Below are 23,108 nucleotides of genomic sequence, written 5' to 3'. Positions count from 1 at the left end.
TTCCACCTGGATCCCAAGCCTGACTTTGATGATGTTAAAATATGTATTTAAGAGAGCGAGCAATCTGATGACAAAAATTAAAAATGAACAATTCAAAAACAAGTAGAAAAGAAATTGAAGGGAGAATCCAAAGATCTGTGCTCCCTGCACTGTTGTACAAGCTACCAAGATGTTGACGGAGTACAGAGAACCACACTACTTGGCGATTCCAACAATATGAAAAGTGCCATAGAAGATTCATTCTGCGACTTAAAATGAGAATCACAACAGAAACCACGGAGCAATGGATCTATAACAAGGAGGTCAACCTAGAGCTGTGACTTTCTCTACTTAGAAGGGAAGCTGAATCAGATGGTTGAGAAGATGAAGGAAACTAGAATGAAGGAGGGGGAAAAACCCATAGAATATTTAGTTCAAAGGGGATGAATTGGCAAAATCAGTGATTCATAGATCTTAAGGCCAGAAGAAACCATTATGAGCATCTAGTATAATCTCCTTGATAACATAGGCCATAGAATTTCACCCAGCAATTCCTCCATCAAGTACATAACTTCTGGCTGAGATAGAGGATATCTTTTAGAAAGACATGAAGTCTTGATTGAAAGGGAGAATCCACCACATCCCTTGGTAAACTATTCCAGTGGTTAATTACCTACATTGCTAAAAATCTGTGCCCTACTGCCAGTGTGAATTTCTTTAGTTTCAGCTTCTAGCCATTGGATCTGGTTATGCCAAATTAAAGAGCCCTCTACCACTGGAGATCTTCTCCATATCTAGGTACTTTTTAAGACCATGACAAAGTCACTCAAGCTTGCCATTGATAAACTAAAATAGATTGAGCTTCTTAAACTGCTTATAGTAGGGTAGGTTTTCCAGTCCTCGAATCATTTGTGAAGCTCTTTTCTGAACCCTTTCCAAGTGTGGGCACCAGAACTAAATACAGTTTTTCAGTAATGGTCCCACTCACACTATACACAGAGGTAATACCACCTTCCAACTCCCATATGGTACTCCCTTGTTTATACATTCAAGGATCAAACTAGCCATGTTAGCCACAGCATCACATTGGGTTCTCATGTTTAGATGGGTATCCTCTATGACCCTTACATCCTTTTCAGAGTCACTGCATTCTAGGATACAGTCCCCAACCCTGTTAGTATGACCTATGGTCTTTGTTCCTAGATATATGACCTTGCAATTGATTATATTAAAATGCACCATATTTGGAAAAACCCAGTTTACCACGCAATCCAGATTAGTCTGTATAACTGACCTGTCCTTGTCATTAAACACCACTCCACCAATGTTATTGTCACCTACAAACTTCTTTAGATATCAAATGGGGCCAAGAACAGGTCCTTGCAAAGCCCCAGAAGAAACACTCTCATTGGATGGTGATTTAAATCCATTTAACATGTCCTCCATTGATATTGTGCACTGCTAATTGTTTAGTCAGAATGTCGTGTGACAGTAGCTTAGGGTGACCAGATGTCCCAATTTTATAGGGACAGTTCCAATTTTTGGGTCTTTTTCTTATATAGGCTACCCCCCATCCTGATTTTTCACATTTGCTCTCTGGTCACCCTACAGCAGCTCATACTGCTTACAGAAGTTTAACTTTGATCCCCGTGGTTGCCTGGAAGGTGAGGTTATGTCAAAAATGCCTTCACTGGAGCAGATCCACAGGTTCTCAGCTCCGAGACCTAGAAACAACTTTCTCACAGACTCTCCCTTCATTCTCTTTGCTCTCTATGCCCCAACCATCCCACTTTCTGTGCACCTCACCTACTGTGGCTTGTCTTTTTGCACCCACTCCTGTACTAACAACATTTTGACCAAAAAAGCAGATTGTAACAAAAATATTGCCCCGCATTTTGACCCACTCAGCTAGCCACATAGCAGTAACAGTGCAGCTGGCTTCCCAAAATGTGCCCCAATCTAGAATGGCCCTCAAAATGAGTATTAATTTCCACTGATACATGAAGCTGAGCTGAGGTGACCCCAGTGAAAGAAGGTGGACAGCCAGGGTGAAATTCAGCCCTGCACAGAGATCAGCACAAGAGTTCTGCCCCACTTTCACCTGTTCTGAGAGTCTGAGTGTTGCTTAGAGTGGTGCAAAGGTACAGTGTAGATAGCGGATGCCACATGGGACTGGAACACAGGAGCTTTAGGTTTTAGGATGCTGTGTGATCTTTGGCTAATTAATTCCTCCCTCTATCAGGGCCGGCTCTAGGCACCAGCAAAGCAAACATGTGCTTGGGGCGGCACATGTGCAGGGGCGGCAGGGATCCAACATGGGAGATGAGAACCAACAGGGGGCCCTGGGAGCTGTAGTTCCTTGGTTAGCTCCCTACCTATAGAGGCAACCCTGGAGCAGTGAAAGAACTACATTTCCCAGCATTCCCTTGGCAGCCGTCAACAGGAAAGGGAGGGGGAGGGAGGGAGGTAGCTAAAACCTCATGCTGCAGCTTGCTGTGAATGGAGAGCTCCCTGCTAGAGCAGGGTGGCACTGGGAACAGTAGGGATACCATATTTTAATGTTCAACTCCACTGGAGGAGTTAGCCCCACCCCCTATCCACTCCCTTCCACTTCCCGCCCCCTGACTGTCCCCCACAGAACCCCCAACCCATCCACCCCTTCCCGCTCCTTGTCCCCTGATCGCCCCCCCCAGGACCCCTGCCCCTAACCACACCCTGGGACCCCACCCCCTATCTAAGGCCTGGTCTACACTAAGGGCGGGGGTCGAACTAGGGTACACAAGTTCAGCTACGCTATGAACTCGAAGTACCCTAGTTCGACTTACTCACCCGTCCAGACGTGGCGGGGTTGAACTCCGCGGCTCCAAGGTCGACTCCGCCACCGCTGTTCGCGGTGGTGAAGTTCCGGAGTCGACCGGAGCGCGCGGAGAGTTCGAACTATCGCGTCTTGATTAGACGTGATAGTTCGAACTCGGAGAAGTTGAACTCACTGCGTCGACCCGCGTGGTGAGTATGGACCTGCCCTAAGCCTCCCTTCTCCTTGTCCCCGACTGCTCTCTCCTGAGACCCCCCACCCCGTACCTGTCCCCTGACTGCCCTGACCCCTATCCATACCCCTGCCCCCTGACAGCCCCCCCTGAATCCCCAACCCCCCTGCCCCTTGTCCCCTGATCGCCCCCTCCCGGGACCCCTGCCTCTAACCCCCCCCAGGACCCCACCCTCTATCTAAGCTCCCTTCTCCTTGTCACCGACTGCCCCCTCCTGAGACCCCCCCACCCTAACTGCCCTGCTAGGATCCCACCCCCTACCTGGCCCCTGACTGCCCCGACCCCTCTCTAAATCCCCACCCCTTGACAGGCCCTGCCCCCCGAATCCCTGATCCATCCAACCCCCCCTGCTCCCTGTCCCTTGACTGCTCCCTGGGATCCCATACCCCTTCTCCAACCCTCTGGCCCCCTTACCATGCCACTCAGACCAGCGTGTCTGGCTCTGTGTGGAGCCAGACATGCTGCTGCGCTCCCCAGCTCCTGAGGCTGCAGGGGCGGGGGGAGCAGAAGAGGGGATCTGGCTCAATTTGGGCAGCTGTTAGTTTATTTCTCCCAAATCAAATACACTGATCCACTGTAACTTGCTGTAGAAAAAGTAGGATAAAATTGAGCAAGAAATGCTTCCCAGTGGTTATTAGGACTGGAATTGCTATTTTCAACAGCCATTGCCTTTTATTTTATTTTATTTTATTTTATTTTATTTTATTAAGTTTTATTTGTTTAAAAGGAAGACAGTGATATTGCATTGGCAAATTCCCCATAGAAAGGAAGAGTGGAACAAAAGAATAACAAAGGCACCTCAACTTTTCCTCATTTATGTAGCACAGTCTTGTAATATGCATCCAGATATCTTCCAATCACACAAGCTGAAAACTGTTCCACTTTACTGCAGTTCTGTAACCATATGGGACCAATCCTGTCTGTGTTCTGTGCACATCCAAAATTCCTGCTGAATGACCTGCCCTGGGCGCGAGTTACAAGTGACCCAGGTCTGGTGCAGCAAGAGGCTGCAGTGGGGGATGTGGAGCCCAGGGCTGGGGCGGCAGGCGGGTGCAGTGGGGGGTGTGAAGCCCAGGGCTCGGGCAGCAGGGAAGTGCCGGGGGGAGTCCAGGGCTGGAGTCGGGGGCAGCCAAAATTTGTTTTGCTTGGGGCGGCAAAAAACCTAGAGCCGGCCCTGCTCTCTATGCCTCATATGTAAAATGGGGATAATGATACTAACCTCCTTTGTAAAGAACTTTGAGATCTATTGATAAAAATAGCTCTATAAAGAGCTGGGTATTAGTATTTTGCTGGCCCATTTGCCCTGGGGTGAACAAGTAAAATAGAGTAAGATGTATTCCTTTTGTCATTCTGCCTGGTTTGGAAGGGTGACAACCTCTTCCTTAAGAAAGCAATTCCAAATATAAATTAGTAATAGGAGTCAATAAAAATCAGTGCTGACTGGCAGCAAGCATCAGAACAAAGAATATGAAGGGGAGATGGGAAAGTATTAATCTGCTCCTTTTATAGATTTATGGCAGCCGCAAGTGTGTTCACGGCAGCAGGAAGCAAAAACTGTGTTAAAACAGATGAATGATCTGTGCTACCAGCAGTTGCAAATTACATTTTTAAGATCCATTCACTGCCACTCAGCCAAAATGACTATGTGATAACTTACACAGTTCTTTCACCGATATATATCTATATAATTAATCTTTTGCTCATATGTAGCAGCATTCACTCAAAGATCCAAAATCATTTTACCAATTATATATACCAATACTATTATTTATTATATGCACTACAGTAGCATCTAGAGCCTCCATACAGGACCGGGGTCTCATCCTGTTAGCATTGTACGAACACATAGCAAGAGAGAGTCCCTAACTTGAAGAGTTTACAGGTCCTGCAAACATACATGTATGTAGTACAGATCCTCAACTGGCTTAAATTAGCATAGCTCTGTTGAATTTAATGGAGTTTTGATCACTGCCAACAGTTGAAAATCTAGCCCATTGACTTTACTTGAATTACACATATGTGGAAAGTTAAACATGCATGTCAGTGTTAACAGGATCGGGGCCTAATTGGAGACAAAGGAGTGTGAAGGTAAGGAAAACAAGATCACATGGCTCAGTTGTGTAGGGGTCAGTCTTGAGGAAGAGCAGCTTGTGGCTTTATAGATTGATTCAAGGAGGATGCTCCACACACAATGGGCAGCATGGAAGAAAGAGCAGCAATGCCTGAAGGAGAAGCTGAGAGAGGATGAGTCTCCAAATTAATTAGCTGTTGCTATGATTGTTCTGACCCCTTTAAAGATACATGAACTGCATTGCAGGGAAGCTCATAACAACATAAGAATGGCCCTACTCGGTCAGTCCAAAGGTCCATCTAGCCCAGTATCCTGTCTTCCAACAATGGCCAGTGCCAGATGCCCCAGAGGGAATGAACAGAACAGGTAACCATCAAGTGATCCATCCTGTCGCTCATTCCCAGCTTCTCCCAAACAGAGGCTAGGGGCTCAGTGTCTTCTCTAAGGTCACACAACCAGTCTATGGGTGGGTTAGGATGAGAACCCACCCTTCCTGATACCCTAGGGTCCTGCTCTAACTAACCGCTGGCAAACCATACTTCTCTCTCTACAAACTCCCATCTTGCTCAGTCTTAAAAAGGAAGCACAGAAATAAGACCTCTCTTTAAAGCAAACTTGCTTTCACATATCTGTCCTTGATCTGCTTGTTAGCATTATTTATGCTCAGGCTAAAGAACAAAATAAGATAAGGAGCTCTGCATTCAGGCATCAGTTCTAGCTTTAACTTTATTTATTTACCACAGTGAATGATCATCCACTAGGCAGCTCACTAAGACAGGGAGAGGATTGGGATGGCAAATTAATGAGCGATAGTCAATAAAGTACAACTTCTGAATTAATGACCCTGTAACTGTTAGAGTCATTCCTCTCAATTTACTCCCCGTCGCCTTCTTCATCCGCTCTCTTCCTTTGAATAGACTTTTTGAGCTCCCTGCAGTCATGGAGTTGGAGTGTCAGCGTGAGAAAGACTCCTGTTCAGAGCGAGGTTCCAGCTCAGGGAGGGAGGGAAAGGGTCTATTCACCCCGATATTCCCTAGTATGAAAAAGTGGGGGGGATGTGGTGAGGAGTGGGAGGAGCCTTGGCTTCACCCCCCTCCTCCCAACCCCCTCAAACACACACTCGTTGGCCAGAGTAGCTAATTGGGCACACAGGGGAATGAACTGCTCCATGAAAAGGGATGAAGTAACTTGGCCCAGACTCCTCAAAGGTGTTTAGTATGTATTAGATTTCAGTGGGAGTGAGGAACCTAAACACCTTTGAGGATCTGGCCCTTGCTCCTTCCCTAGAGCAATGGAGGTAGGGTCAGAATTGGAAAGGTTACTCTCTGGCTCACAATTCATTCTCTGGTGTGCTTCCTGTGCAATGCAGCTATGTGCTGCCCCTTCTGGCAAATTGCAAGTTTACAACCTAGTTAATAACCGGAGAATATCAGAGATGTGCAGAGCTATTGCTTGGAAATGGGAGTGTGAGGATTTTGTCTGTTCTCATGCTACCTCCAGCAATATCTAAGCCCTTCTGAGGAAGGCCTCCCTGGCTTTTCAGCTCCACTCTTTGCAGAAGATTACTCCTAATCGGGGGAAAGTAACACAGACGACTTACCGGTATGGGGGCCTGGCTTCTGGAAGGGGCGGGGCCTCAGGCGGAAGGGGCAGGGCTGCTGGTCAGCCTCCCCCAGCTAGCCCATCTGCGCTGCCTGGCCCGTGCCTCCCTAGAAGTGATTTAAAAGGACCCGGGGTTCCGGCCACAGCTGCGGTAGCGGCAACTGGGAGCCCCAGGCCCTTTTAAATCGCTGGGACCCGGGACAGCTACCCCTTTTACCCCCGCCGTCGGCAGCCCTGCTGGTAGGGTCCCTACCAGCAGGCCTGCCAACCAGGGGAGGAAAAGGGTTAGTGACGTTAAAGCGCTGCCAAGAAACGCTTTAACGTCGGCTGTATATGGGCCGGTACCGGTGGCCACTTCTTACCGATACGTTGTACTGGCCTAATTTCACCCCTGCTCCTAATCCTCCTGTGAAAATGTTAAAAAACCTGCTTCAGTGAAACTATAAAAACAAAGAAGTGTATTTTTATTCAATGTAATGCAATGCAACTAACTAGGTAATTGCTATGTATTATCTAATCAAAAATAATTCTTAAATCCACACTTTAATTTACTCAGTCACAACCACCACCTGCATGAAAGGAATACCACAATTGGTTGGCAGCAGTAGTAAGCTCTTATCTTCTAGTAGATCAGCCCCTAGAAAGGATGTGACATCCACTTTGCCCTATTAAATTTGCACAAGTCATAAGAACAATTAAGGAAAGGAAACACAAGGAAGCAAGTAAGTCAACAGGGAGCCTTTAGCAAAACAAGAAGTAATTAAGATGAAAGTTCAAGAGAGCCCTTATGACACCTCAAACAAATTAATGACACCTTAACTTCAGGATTGCAGATAGGCAGTTAACTGGTATTTAACATGGCACCTCTTACAAATGTAAATATAAGTAGCACTTGTGCAGATTGCTCAGGGCAAATTGTTCCATGTGAAAGCACAGACCAGATATTACTGAAAGTAAAAGAAGTGATTGCAAAACTAAAGCTTGTGTGACTGCATAATCATGCAGCATTCACATACACTGCTAAGGTTTTAAGTATCAGAGGGGTAGCCGTGTTAGTCTGGATCTGTAAAAGCAGCAAAGAGTTCTGTGGCACCTTATAGACTAACAGACATATTGGAGCATGAGCTTTCGTGGGTGAATACCCAAAAGCTCATGCTCCAATACATCTGTTAGTCTATAAGGTGCCACAGGACTCTTTGCTGCTAAGGTTTTGGGTCTCTGAAAAATTCTTTCATAAAATAATCATTTTCAGAGTTGTTCAAAGAAGAATTTGGGCATTGTTAGTTTTCACCCATGGAATCATTTTTAAGTGTTCTTAAAAACATTACTTAGTAATAAACTGACTCAATAATCAGCTACCTAATAGGGATAGTGTTGAGCTTAATACTTGCAATTAATTATTAGTTTAATTCCTATTTGGGAAGCATGCTCAGATGCAAATTTGGTATTGCTGAGTCCAAGTGTTCAAACATGATGAGTCAGCCCCTCCAAATCATAAGACTGGCTTAAAAATAATGAGATGGCAAAAAAAAAAGAACAAATGTTGAGTTCATTTCAATTTGCCTTCTGGTGTTTGAGCTTTTAGTTACAAACATGAGGGCTAGAGATTAGCTTTTTTTTTAAATGGAAACTGAGATTTGCAAATAATCACATGACTCCAGGAGCTAGAGACTCTTGATAAAGTTATGAGAGTTGGCAACATTGCTGGAAGCACTACTTCAGTTCAAAGCACGATAGGATAGCTTACGCCTACTTGTGGAAAAGCCAGTGGGCTGAGGTGGGGGGGAAAGAAATGTCAGTGAGGTACATTTTGTTGAAATAATTCATGCCCTTCCAGGCGCAATACACTCCTGCCTCGAAAGATAGTCTCACCCGCCAACAGAAGTTGGTCCAATAAAAGATATTACCACACCCGCCTTGTCTCTCCAATATCTTGAGACAACATGGTGGCAACATCACTCCCCATCCTCCTTCCCCACACACACATCCCAGACACCACAGAGAGCCTTTAATGGGGTTCAGGAGCAGAGTCCATGAGAGTCCACGATGGTGGTGGATTCCCCTCTTCTGCACACTCAAGGGATAGTCACAGATGGAGGGTCCATTCTGCCTGCAGACTTGGGATGGGCCAGGCCTTGTGCCAGGAAACCTCACAACACTTTACACATAGAGGAGTTATAGCTTCGTATTGTCTCTAGCCTTCCTGAACCAGTGACTGAAGGCAAAGGAAAAGAAAGCAAGGGGGCTTCCTTTTAGAAACAGAGAGTGGGAGGGAAGCCTCATCTCTGATACCTCTTAGCATTCCAGAGAGAAGGTGCTAAAAGTCCGAAGCTGCAACCACTCATTCCAAATTGCAAATATATTAAAGATGTCAGTGCTACAGGCCAAGGAGGTGTAATTAGGGGTAAGGGCATGAAGCTGAGAAAGGCTGGATACCGCACTGTTAATTACCGTCATTGTCTCTGTGCAAAAGGATCAATTTCACCCTGAGGGTAGATTTGAGGGATGGTGTTTTGGACTGAATTTCCTTCCTTGTTTTGCTTTAACCCAGCTACCCACATTCTGGCTCTCCTTGCTTCTCCAGAACTCTTCATTGACTGGAATGGTGCTTTTGCCTGGGTCCGGACTGAAGAATAGGCCCATGGTGGAAAAAAATATAAATAAGCTAAAGAAACATACATTGTTTTCAAGCGATTTATATTATTCCTTCACAGTTGACTTGCTTCCCAGGCAGCTATGGAATACTTATATTAATGCTTAAACCTATTACCATCATGTAGTTATTAGGCTGATTATATCTTAATTGCGATATAATTCACCTCAAATAACATAAATCATGAAAACATAATTGTACCTTTATTACATCATTAAATTTAATTCCTGTTTTATGGGCCCTTTTATATTGAAAACTGAAACTCTCTAGTCTACACTAGACATCAGGATCTATTTCCTGTTTGACAAATTCAAGCCCTATTTTTATTCCTTTCCTGGAATATGGGTGCAAAGCACCCCTAGGCATAGGACTATCTGAAATGGTCTGAGGTAAACAGGATGAAGTTTAATAAAGACAAATGCCAAGTGCTCCACTTAGGAAGGAACCATCAGATTCACACATACAGAATGGAAAGAGACTGTCTAGGAAGGAGTACGGCAGAAAGGGATCTAGGGATCATAGTGGACCACAAGCTAACTATGAGTCAACAGTGTGATGCTGTTTCAAAAAAAGCAAACGTGATTCTGGGATGTATTAACAGGTGTGTTGTGAGCAAGACACGAGAAGTCATTCTTCCGCTCTACTCTGCACTGGTCAGGCCTCAGCTGGAGTATTGTGTCCAGTTCTGGGCACCGCATTTCAAGAAAGATGTGGAGAAATTGGAGAGGGTCCAGAGAAGAGCAACAAGAATGATTAAAGGTCTAGAGCAGGGGTCCCCAACCCCCGGTCTGAGGTCTAGAGAACATGACCAATGAAGGGAGGCTGAAAGAATTGGGTTTGTTTAGTCTGGAAAAGAGAAGACTGAGAGGGGACATGATAGCAGTTTTCAGGTATCTAAAAGGGTGTCATCAGGAGGAGGGAGAAAACTTGTTCACCTTAGCCTCTAAGGATAGAACAAGAAGCAAAGGGCTTAAACTGCAGCAAGGGAGGTTTAGGTTGGACATTAGGAAAAAGTTCCTAACTGTCAGGGCGGTTAAACACTGGAATAAATTGCCTAGGGAGGTTGTGGAATCTCCATCTCTGGAGATATTTAAGAATAGTCTATCAGGGGTGGTCTAGACAGTATTTGGTCCTGCCATGAGGGCAGAGGACTGGACTCGATGATGTTGTGAGGTCCCTTCCAGTCCTAGAGTCTATGAATCTATGAATCATAAGGTCTATGGATCAGCTTTTAAAAGGTATTTAGGAGCCTAAAAATTCAGATACGTGCCTAGAGGGGATTTTCAAAAGCTTGAAGTCAGTGGGAGTTAGGTGCCTAGACTCTTTGAAAATCCCACTCTGGGCTAAACTCACAAAGGAGATTTAGATTCAACATTGTACTGTAGTGGAGAGGAGGGATAGCTCAGTGGTTTGAGCATTGGTCTGCTAAACCCAGGGTTGTGAGTTCAATCCTTGAGGGGGCCACTTAGGGAACTGGGGTAAAAAACTGTCTGGTGATTGGTTCACCCTTTGAGCAGGGGGTTGGACTAGATGACCTTCTGAGGTCCCTTCCAACTTTAATACTCTATGAACTTCAGACACCCTACCTCTCAGTGGAATACCACTGTCTCATGTTAGGCACCCAGGCTCCCTACACAGGGCATGAGGAGAGCTAGGTGCCTAAGAATGGGATTCCCAGATGTGAGCAGGGAGTCAGTAGGAAATCTCAAAAAGAGGGATCAGGCTTAAGACCTAGTCCTCAAAGGGAATTAGGCACCAACATCTGGCCTGTGAATCCTTTCCTGGAGTTAGACCTATAGGCACAGGTACTAACTTTTGTTTTTGTCAGTGGGTGCTCCCAGGGGCGGCTCTAGCCATTTTGCCGCCCCAAGCATGGCAGCATGCTGTGAGGGGCGCTCTGCCGGTCGCTGGTCCCGCGGCTCCGGTGGACCTCCCTCAGACGTGCCTGCGGATGCTCCACCAAAGCCACAGGACCAGCGGACCCTCTGCAGGGACACCTGCGGGAGGTCCACCGGAGCCACCTGCCGCCCTCCCGGCGACCGGCAGAGCGCCCCCCGCGGCATGCCACCCCAAGCACGCGCTTGGCATGCTGGGGCCTGGAGCCGCCCCTGGGTGCTCCTCTTTGCCCCCTCCCCCTGCTTCGACCAGTGGGTGGGGCCTTGAGGGGAAGAAGCCGAGTAGAAGCAGGGCTTTGGGGCAGAGCATAGGCAGGGTCTCGGGGCAAGAGGCTGAGCGGGGGCAGACCCTCGGGGTGGAGTGGGGACAGAGCAGGGGCACGGCCACAGTCTGGACTCCGGAGCTCATGAAATATTAATCGGTCCTGCAGGTGCTGAGCCCCTGCCTATTTTTTTTTGGTGGGTGCTTAAGCCCTGGAGCACCCGCAGAGTCGCCGCCTATGCCTGTAGGCCAGGTCAACCACTTCTCACAAAAACAGCAGGGGTGCCCCCGCCCCCATCTTATGCCCTGTAATCCACTGGTTAGAGCACTCACCCTGGATATGGCACACCCAGGCTTAAATCCCCACTCTGCCTGATGCAGAGCAGGGACTGGATGCCAGATCTCCAAGGGGACTGCCCCAACCACCGGCTTGTAATGTATTCTGGATGTGGTTCTCTTGTTTCTCCTGGTGAGGCTGTTCCACTTTCTATAAATATGTACAACTTCATGGGATTAGGGACTTGAATGATTCTTTTCATCCCAGGTGAGCTTCCTAGCCAGGGCCGGCTCTAGGCACCAGCAAAGCAAGCATGTGCTTAGGGCGGCACATTTGCAGGGGCGGCAGGGATCCAACATGGGAGATGAGAACCAACAGGGGCCTCTGGGAGCTGTAGTTCCTTGGTTAGCTCCCTACCTATAAAGCCAGCCCTGGAGCAGAGAAAGAACTACATTTCCCAGCATTCCCTTGGCAGCTGTCAACAGGAAAGGGAGGGGGAGGGAGGGAGGTAGCTAAGACCTCATGCTGCAGCTTGCTGTGAATGGAGAGCTCACTGCTAGAGCAGGGTGGCACTGGGAACAGTAGGGATACCATATTTTAACATTCAAAAAATGAGTACACTCCACTGAAGGGGTTAGCCCCACCCCCTATCCACTCCCTTACACTTCCTGCCCCCTGACTGTCCCCCACAGAACCACCAACCCATCCCCCCCCTGCTCCTTGTCCCCTGATCGCCCCTCCCGGGACCCCTGCCCCTAACCACCGCCTGGGACCCCACCCCCTATCTAAGCCTCCCTTCTCCTTGTCCCCGACTGCCCCCTCCTGAGACCCTCCCACCCCCTACCTGTCCCCTGACTGCCCTGACCCCTATCCACACCCCTGCCCCCTGACAGCCCCCCGAACCCCTAACCCCCCTGCCCTTTGTCCCCTGATTGCCCCCTCCCAGGACCCCTGCCTCTAACCCCCCCCAGGACCCCACCGTCTATCTAAGCCTCCCTTCTCCTTGTCACTGACTGCCCCCTCCTGAGACCCCCCCACCCTAACTGCCCCCCTAGGATCCCACCCCCTACCTGGCCCCTGACTGCCCCAACCCCAATCCACACCCCTGCCCCCTGACAGCCTGCCCCCAGAACCCCAACCCATCCAACCCCCCTGCTCCCTGTCCCTTGACTGCCCCGACCCCTCTCTACATCCCCACCCCTTGACAGGCCCTGCCTCCCGAATCCCTGATCCATCCAACCCCCCCTGCTCCCTGTCCTTTGACTGCTCCCTGGGATCCCATACCCCTTCTCCAACCCTCTGGCCCCCTTACCATGCCACTCAGACCAGCGTGTCTGGCTCTGTGTGGAGCCAGAAATGCTGCTGTGCTCCCCAGCTCCTGAGGCTGCAGGGGCGGGAGGAGCAGAAGAGGAGATCTGGCTCAATTTGGGCAGCTGTTACTTCATTTCTCCCAAATCAAATATACTGATCCACTGTAACTTGCTGTAGAAAAAGTAGGATAAAATTGAGCAAGAAATGCTTCCCAGTGGTTATTAGGACTGGTATTGCTATTTTCAACAGCCATTGCCTTTTATTTTATTTTATTTTTTTAAGTTTTATTTGTTTAAAAGAAAGACAGTGATATTGCACTGGCAAATTCCCCATAGAAAGAAAGAGTGGAACAAAAGAATAACAAAGGCACCTCAACTTTTCCTCATTTATGTAGGACAGTCTTATAATATGCATCCAGATATCTTCCAATCACACAAGCTGAACATTGTTCCACTTTACTGCAGCTCTGTAACCATATGGGACCAATCCTGTCTGTGTTCTGTGCACATCCAAAATTCCTGCTGAATGACCCACCCTGGGAGCGAGTTGCCAGTGACCCAGGGCTGGGGCAGCAAGAGGGTGTAGTGGGGGGTGTGGAGCCGAGGGCTGGGGCGGCAGGCGGGTCCAGTGGGGGGTGTGGAGCCCAGGGCTGGGGCATCAGAGGAGTGGTGGGGGGAGTCCAGGGCTGGAGTGGAGGGCAGCCAAAATTTGTTTTGCTTGGGGTGGCAAAAAACCTAGAACCAACCCTGTTCCTAGCCATTGGGGTATAGAGTCAGCCTCTGTCTCAATGACTATTTAATCAGCTACACAAAGGCTGGCACACGTGCAAAGGCTCCCAAGTCAGAATGTTCTATAGCTCAGGAGTTAGGGCTTCCAGCTGGGAAACCTACATTAACAGCCCCCCATTGATTTAGACAGAATAGGGATTTGAACCTGGGTCTCCCACATGCTGGAGTGCACTAACCACTAGGCCATAAGGTATATCACAGCCTCTAACAGCTACCATTTGTTTGGGGCGTGATCCAGCAGGCAGGGGCCTCAGTAGCCTCTGAGAACAACTACAGGATTGGGTCCCACAGATGATATAGGCAGGGGAACATCTAGCTTGAGGATCTTGCCTGGGTTTAGGCATGAGTAGGCACTGGGTGTCAGGAATTAGGCAGGATTTTGCATATGTCCACTGGCACAAACTTAGGCACCTATGGGGTTAGGCAGCAGCTGAGTGGGACTTTTCAGGTTCTGAAGTTTGGAAGTAGGTGTCTAAAGTGGCAGATAGGGCTAGATCCACAAAGCCCCTAGGTGCCAATCTGCATCTTCATGTGCCTAAATACCTTTAAAAATCTGGTTTTATGTCCTGCCTGAATCACACTTATGTCCTCAAAACAGGGGCGAATTTCACCCTATCTGCAGACTTATATACAGACACCTGAGCACATGAAGGAGCATGAGTTAAATAATGGTGGACAGGAACTGCTGCCTAACTATCCCCATCACTGCATGGCCGTGCCTCTCACCTCATGACAATGTGGGGGATCCAATGCTCATTCAAGTCAATGAGAGTCTTTCCATTGACTTCAGTGACTATTGAATCAGGCCCGATCTCCTTATTTTAAAGTTAGTTAAGTTAATGCCCTAGGATCATGGTGCCTCGAGCCGAAAGGACATCTCGTGGGTATGAGCTGGAAACCTCAAGCAGAATCTTAGCAGTAAAATAAGGAGTAAAACAATCTTACATTTGCAGCTGCTGAATGGGTTTATTTACTAATAGCGGGCGACTAATTTTGGAGGCAGATGAATTTGTCATTCCATATCAAAGCTACAATTCTTCAGGTGCTGGCACCACTTAACTTCATGCACGAGGCCCCCTGTTAATTAAATCAGTTTAACAACATTAGCTTCTGCTTTTCACTAATGGTTTAATAAGTGCAGTGCCTGCATTTAGTATTGCAAATGCCTGCAACCTGATGGCTTTCTTTCCCTTAACAAATCCAAGTTTAAAAGAAACAGTAAGAGGACCAAAAACAGTCACCATAGCTAAACACCAGAGTAAAAGAGGCTGTTAGAAACTGACAGCGATCCTTTAAAAATTGGAAGTAAATACTACTGAGGAAAACAGTAAGGACCATAAACTCTGGTATTAAGTAAACCTAATATAGGTTGACATATAACTACTTCCTTGGCCACTGGCCCATCCCTCTCTAATTTCTCTGTTGCTTCCACCTGTTGTCACAATCCTAGAATTTGAGCACTCAAGGGATTTTTTTTGTAACAGGTTTGTACAGCACCTAGCACAATGATCCTTGATTGAGCCCGGATCTTTGATTGGAGACTTAAATGCTCCTGTAATATAAATAACATGCAATCTATCAAAAGAAGCATAACACACAGAGGGTCAACTGCAGAATAATTTGATAAATTCCATTTGCAGAGTGTAATTTTTTTAAATTAAATTATTATTTTTAAAGTAAGTGACTGTAACGCCCATGAAAGGGGCTGGACTGAAGGTGATAGGGCCTGAACCCAAACCAGGCACAGTGGCATCAAAAGCACTGGAAGAGTCGCACCATTTGGGACCATTGATTTCCCCTGCCCTTGATTGCTATGGCTCGCAATCCTAGTTGTGTCCTTAGTTCATGCCATGGCATTCTGGTTTGAGACCCAGTGGACTTAGACCCACTCCAGTTTAACTCCAGTGGATTCATGACTGGGGTTAAACTGGAGTGAGCATAAAAATTGAATAAAACTGGAGTAAGGCGGCAATGATATATAATCAAAACTGGAGTAAGGCCTATAATCTTTTTTCCAGGAACTTGTCATCTTAACCTGTGTCTTCTGAGGGCCAAGGCTCACAGAGATGGGTCATTCCATAATTGGAGGTAGAAGTTCCATCCTCACTCTCCCTTACCCACCATAATTCAACACCATAGTCCTATTCTTCCTCCTTGACTGGCAAGGGCCCTGGGACAAACATTGAGGCACCTGCCAGTTGGCCACCCCTCTCTGATGCCTATGGTTTCCTCCCATTCCTGAAGGAGCTGTGCTGATACATGGTCCTCCCATCACTGCTTAGGCAACAACTCCTTTGAGGGGTTGGGGACAAAGGTTCGCAGCACAGAGGAGGGAAGTTACTGCAGACTTGGGGCCTGATTCTCAGTTTCTCAAAGGCCTGTACACTCAAAGTTAGATCAACCTAGCTATGTTGCTCAGGGCTGTGAAAAATGTTGCACCCTGCACGCCATAAGTAGGTCCACCTGGTGCAGATTCAGCTCGATTGATGGAAGAATCCTGCCATTGACCTAGCTACTGCCTCTCAGAGAGGTGGACTAACGACATTGATGGGATAACCCGTCTACACCACGGCACTACTGCAGCACAGCTGCCATGTGGTAGCTGGACTGCCATAGCCACAGAAGTGAATGCATGGCCTAAGACCACTTTACACCACTCGGGCAGCACAAAGAGCCGTTAAAGTGCATGCAAATTTGCACCCTATTTAAGAGTCCCTTTAGTGTCAGACTATGGATAAGTGTCCTTAATGTAAACAAGAATCTGGCCCTTCATCTGCAATAATTTGCATCTCTCTGGAAGGGAGGGAGTTAAACAGCCTCCATTCCAGCCTGTGCCTACAGCTGCTTCTTGCCACTCTAACTGCGAAGTTTCAGCTTCTGAATGTTGGGATGACTCAAGGCTCAACTGGGTCTATTAATGCCATGGTCCTTAGCCATTCCTTTCAGGCTTTCGCAAGATTAGCTGTTAATGATGCCAGGGAATGGTTTAACTCCCACAATCCACCCCCAGCTCTCTTCCGCATTAACATTTACAGTAAGCACTCACCTTCCCCAGGGCTCTTGTCAGAACAAACCTCTCATTCAGCTCTGGCATTTATTGGTTTGGAATTGATTTGCTAAATTTGTAATTAAGGCTAATAGTTTTCAGATTTTGGATGCAACTTTAATAAGATGGATTATGTTTGTTTAGAAATGGAATCAGGAGAAGCTAAAATGCTGGCACTTAATTCATTGTTTGAGAACCTGATATGAATCTACATTCCCCTTTGATAGCTGAAATCAATTAGCCACTAATGAAACTTTCTAAATGTGACTCATGTAAGAGGAAGCTATGAGTTAGGGAAACAAACCAGTCACTGGGGGCTTTTTGGCAGACAGAGGCCCAAATACTGCAGGCTTTATTCAGGCAAAACAGCCTGTGAATTCATTTAAACCCCAGTTGTGAGGATCTGGGGGTGAAACCCAGGTTTGCTGTGTCTTCGCTGCCACGTGGAAGCTCTCACAAAGTGGGGAACGGCAGCCTATGAGCCTTACGGGTCCAAGCACTACTGGATGGCCCATCCACGGAAGTCTTGACTGGCAGTGCCTTCTGTGTTCCCTGATTGGCTCAGGCACCCTATGTAAGGCCTCGGGAAAACACCTGGAGGCTGTCTGTGCATCTAGGCAGAACCCTGCCTCGCTGTGGAAAACAGACCCTGGTGCACACTGTCTGTCGTCCCTTTTGATCCCTGCCCCCCTGCTCTGCTCTTGACACTTTGCTCTGCCTCTGTCCTGCTAAACCTACTGCGGCTGACTCACTTGGCTCCGGCCCCGTCCACTTTGACATGGACTTGATCCTCTGGAGTGATGCTAACGCAAACTGCTCCTTCTGGCCTAGAATCTAGACTGAACTCACACCATGTTCTCGAGTCCTCTCCCACTTGGTCCAGGGCCTCAACCAGCGTGGGAGTCCTGACATCAACCCACCAAAGCACTCACGCGTATGCATAATGACGAGCATGTGAGTAGTCTCCTTGATGGCAACATGCTTAAAATTAAGCGTATGCTTAAGTGTTTGCTGAGTCAGGGCCTTAGAGTTCTGCCTAGGAAAGACCTAACTAAAAACTTCAAGAACTGTGCTCCTAGGGCCTGCCTCTAAGCTGCCCCTCTTTAAGGTGAAGTTCACAGCTGTGGACAGGGCTTCCGTGGAAGCCCTGAGGCTGTATCACCTTTCCCGGGTAATCTCTACTGTCCTGACGTCGGAGACAGGTTAGTCTGTCTGATCCTCCTTTCCCCTCCCATCTCCCTTTGCGCTGACCTTTATACAATCTGAGATGTACGGCGTATATGTTAATGTATATGTAATGTAGTTTCAAGTGGTGTGTATGAACATGTCTCAGTGCTGCCCCCTACCTAGCTATATAGGAATTGGCAGACTGGATCAGACCCCAAGGTCCATCTAGTTCTATATCCTGACTGTGACTGTAGCTAATAGCACATGCTTCAGAGGACAATGTAAAAACCCTGTAGTGGCAGATGTAGGATAATCTGCCCCTCATGTCAGGTCTCATCCTAATGTCTAATAGTTAGAGACTGGCTTAATCCCTGAAGCACATAATGTAACATTTATATTACATAAGAACGGCCATACTGGGTCAGGCCAATGGTCCATCAAGCCCCAGGAGCCCGTCTTCCAACAATGGCCGGATTCAGATCCTCACAGGGAATGAACAGAGCAAGGCACTTGGTTGAGTTCCTGTCATCCAGTCCCAGCTTCTAGGAGTCAGAGATTTAGGGACACGCAGAGAATGGAGTTGCATCCCTTACCATCTTGGCTAACAGTTCCAGTTCTTTTTTTAACCCAGTTACACTTTTTGACTTCACAACATCCCCTGCCAACGAGTTCTACAGATTGTGTATTGTGTAAAAACGTACTTCCTTTTGTTTGTTTTAAACTTGCTGCCTATTAATTTCATAGGGTGACTCCGGTTCATGTATTTTGTGAAGGGGTAAATAACACTTCCTTATTCTCTTTCTCCACACCATTCATGATTTTATAGCCCTCTATCACATACCCTCATCACTCGCCTCTTTTCCAAACTGAATAGGCCCAGGCTTTTTAATCCCTTTGCATATGAAAGCTGTTTCATACACTTAATCATTTTTATTGCCCGTCTTTGTACTTTTTCCAATTCTAATATATCTTTTTTGAGATGAGATGATGGAACTGTGCACAGTATTCATGGTGTGGGTATACCATGGGTTTATAAAGTAGCATTATGTTATTTTTAGTCTTATTATGTATCCTTTTCCTAACGGTTCCTAACATTCTGCTAATTTTTTGACTGCTGCTGCACACTGAGCAGATACTTTCAGAGAACTATTCATGATGTCCCCAAGATCTCTTTCTTAAGGAGTAACAGCTAATTTAGAACCCATTGTTTTGTATGTACAGTTGGGATTATGTTTTCCAATGTACTTCACTTTCCATTTATCAACATTGAATGTCATGTGCCATTTTGTTGTTCATTCACCCCGTTTTGTGAGATCCCTTTGTAGTTCTTCGCAGTCAGCTTTGGATTTAACTATTTTGAGTAATTTTGTGTCATCTGCAAATTTGCCACCTCACTGTTTACTCCCTTTTCCAGATCATTTATGAATATGTTGAATAGCACTGGTCACAGGACAGATCCTTGAGGGACCCTGCTATTTACATCTCTCTCCTGTGAAAACTGACAGTTTATTTTTACCCTTTTGTTTCCTGTCTTTTAACCAGTTACTGATCCATGAGAGGACCATCCCCCTTATCCATGATTCCTTACTTAAGAGCTTAAGAGCCTTTGGTTAGGAGCCTTGTCAAAGGCTTTCTGAAAGTCCAAGTACACTATATCCACTGGATTACCCTTGTCCACATGCTTGTTGACACCCTGTAGTGAGGGGGTGTACCTCCCCGCCAAGACCGACAGGAAGGAACCCCATCTACCCCTTGGTGGGTGGAGGCAGGCCAGCCATGCCCATTCTGCCGGAAGCAGACGGGTGGTATAGGAAGTTTAAAAGGTGGGCCCTGGAGCTCAGTTTGAAGGGAGCTGGCAAAGGAGACAGCCCGCTGCTGTTCCCCACACCTGAGGATGAGCCCTGCAGCACTAAGGACCCTGAAGGACTGCCAGATTAGCCAAGGGATGGGAGGATGGAGGAGCAACTGGGAGTGTGCGGGTGACAGAGGACTGCCACGAGATCGACGTACGCTGCAACGGGGTCTTAGGAAGTAGCTCAGGGACACCAGACAATAATCCAGTTATGTGGCCAGAATATGGTTAGCATGTTTCGATGGCATCCCTGCTGACCCAGTGGTGGAGCCCTCTGCCACTGTCAGGGCCCTGGGTTGGGACCTGGTGGAGTAGGGTGGGCCCAGATCCCCCTACCTCCTGCGACTGCCCCACTCCTGGGGTGGCTGCCTATCCACCTTAGGCCTTAGGCCAAGAGGCCTGCGTTTGTCTGCCATCTGCCTGAGCCAGGATGGCAGGCGAAGGACTGCTTATTGCTCTGCCCTACCTCGAGGTTCAGATCCCCATGAAAACTGTTTGTTGATCCACACTGCCGGAAGGCCTGAGCACCCTAGACCAGTGGTCACCAACCCATAGATCATGATCGACCGGTAGATCCTGGAGCCTTCGCCAGTTCATTGTGATCTCTGACTGCTAAAAGGAGGGCTAAGGCAGGCTCTCTGCCTGCCCCAGCCCCACACCACTCCTGGAAGCAGCCAACATGCCCCCATGGCCTTTGAGTGGGGGACAGGGGTCTCCTCATGCTGCTCCTGCCTGCAAGCACCACCCCCGCAGCTCCCATTGGCCTGGAACAGGAAACTGTAGCCAATGGGAGCTGCGGTGGCAGTGCTTGCAGGCAGGAGCAGTGTGCAAAGCCACGTGCCCACCTCCCCAGGGGCTGCAGAGGTGTGCTGTCCACTTCCAGGAGAAGTGTGGGGTTGGGGCAAGCAGGGAGCTCGCCTTAGCCCCATTGTGCAGCTGCCCAGGACCCGCACGAGGACCACACCCCAGCCCTGAGCCCCCTCCCAAAGCCAGCACCTCATACCCCCACCTGCACCCCAAACCCTCTCCCACACCCAACCCCCTGCACCAGCACTGAACCCCCTCCCGGAGCCAACGCCTCATACCTCCTCCTGCATCCTGAACCCCTTCCTGCACCCCAAGCCCCTGCCCCAGCCTTGAGCCCTGTCCCAGAGCCAGCACCCCATATTCCCTCCTGTACCCCAAACCCCCTCCCACACCCAACCCCCTGCCCCAGCCCTGAACCCCCCTCCCAGAGACAGCACTTCATACCTCCTCCCACACCCCAACCCCCTGCCCCAGCCCGGTGCAAGTGAGTGAGGGTGGGGGAGAGCAAGCGACGGAGGGAGCTGGGGATGCAGGGAGCAGGACAGGGCTTCAGGGAAGGGGTAGGCTAGATCCTAGGTCGCACTTAAATTCAAAACGTGATCTTGTGCGTACAAAGGTTGGAGACCACTGTCCTAGACTGTTGGTGGCTCCGCCCTGCCTGAAGGCCCGAGCTCCCTACACTGCTTACTGCTCGACCTCACCCAGAGGGGCCAGCATCATAGTCTGCTTGTTGCTCTGCCCTGACCCGGGGCAGGGTCAGAGTCCTGAAAGCCCCTACCCCCACCCCACCGAGAATGACAGGAAGGGAAGACCAAAAACCCTTACACACCCTCAAATAATTCTGGTATATTGGGGAGGCACGATTTCCCTTTACAAAAGCTGTGTTGATTCTTTCCCAGCATATTATGTTTACCAATATGTCTGATAATTCTGTTCTTTTCTATAGTTTCAGCCAATTTGCCTGGTACTGCAGTTAGGCTTATCAGCCTGTAATTGCCAGGATTGGCTCTGGAGCCTTTTTAAAAATTCAACATTACATTAGCTATCAGCAAGTCATCTGGTGCAGAGGCTTATTAAGCAATAGGTTACATACCACAGTGAGCAGTTCTGCAGTTTCATATTTCAGTTCCCTCAGAAAGCTTGTGTCAATACCATCTGGTCCTGGTGACTTATTACCGTTTAATTTATCAATTTGTTCCAAAACCGCCTCTATTGACATCTCAGTCTGGCACAGTTCCTCAGATTTGTCACTGAAAAAGAATGGCTCAGGAATCTCCCTCACATCTTCTGCAGTGAAGACCCATGCAAATAATTCATTTAACTTCTCCGCAACGGCCTTGTCTTCCTTGAGTGCTTCTTTAGTACCTTGATCATCCAGAGAGCCCACTGTTTGTTTGGCAGCTTCTTGCTTCTGATATACTTTTTAAAAGTTTTTGTGGTTAGTTTTTGTGTCTTTTGCTAGTTGCTCTTCAAATTAGTTTTGGCCTTCCCAATTATATTCTGACACTGGACTTGCCAGAGTTTATCTCCTTACTATTTTCCTCAGTAGGGTTTACTTCCAAATTTTAAAGGATAGCTGTTTATTTCTAACAGCCTCTTTTATTCTGTTGTTTAGCTACAGTGATTTTTTTTGGTCCTCTTACTATTTCTTTTTATTTGTGGTATACATACAGTTTCAGCCTGTACAGACGCTCCGCCGGTTACGCAAACCCGACTTATGCAAACCTGCACTTACGGAAAAGGTTCTGTAAGTTCCATAAGCTGTTGGATTTTTTTTGTATAATTGTCGGGTATATGTCCCCAACTTACACAAAATTCGATGTACGCAAGGCATTCTGGAATGGAACGCTTGAGTAAGTCTGGGAGCATCTGTATTATGGGTTTTTTTAAAAGTTTCCATGCGATTTGCAGGTATTGCACTCACGTGACTGTTCCTTTTCTGCGTAACTACCATCCTCATATTTTGTGTAGTTCCCTTTTTGGAAGTTAAATGCTACCATGATGGGTTTTGCTGGTATTCCCCCTACAAAGATGTTAAATGTAATTACATTATGGTCACTGTTACCAAGTTGTTAATCTATATTCACCTCTTGGACCAGATCCTGTGCACCACTTTGGACTAAATCAAGAACTCTCCCTTTGAGAATTCCAGGACTAGCTGCTCCTCTGCATCCCGTCCTGAGGTGACACATATCCATTCAGTTTGGGGATAGCTGAAAGCCTCCATTATTATTGGGTTTTCTGTTTTTGTAGCCTCTCCAATCTCCCTGCGTATTTCACAATTAACGTCACCATCCTGGTCAGGTGATTGGAAGTGTATCCTTACTGCTAGACTCATTATTCAAGTATGG

The sequence above is a fragment of the Mauremys mutica genome, chromosome 2, assembly GCF_020497125.1.
Source record: "Mauremys mutica isolate MM-2020 ecotype Southern chromosome 2, ASM2049712v1, whole genome shotgun sequence".
Lineage (NCBI taxonomy): Eukaryota > Metazoa > Chordata > Testudines > Geoemydidae > Mauremys > Mauremys mutica.
This window is presented reverse-complemented; position numbering follows the sequence as displayed.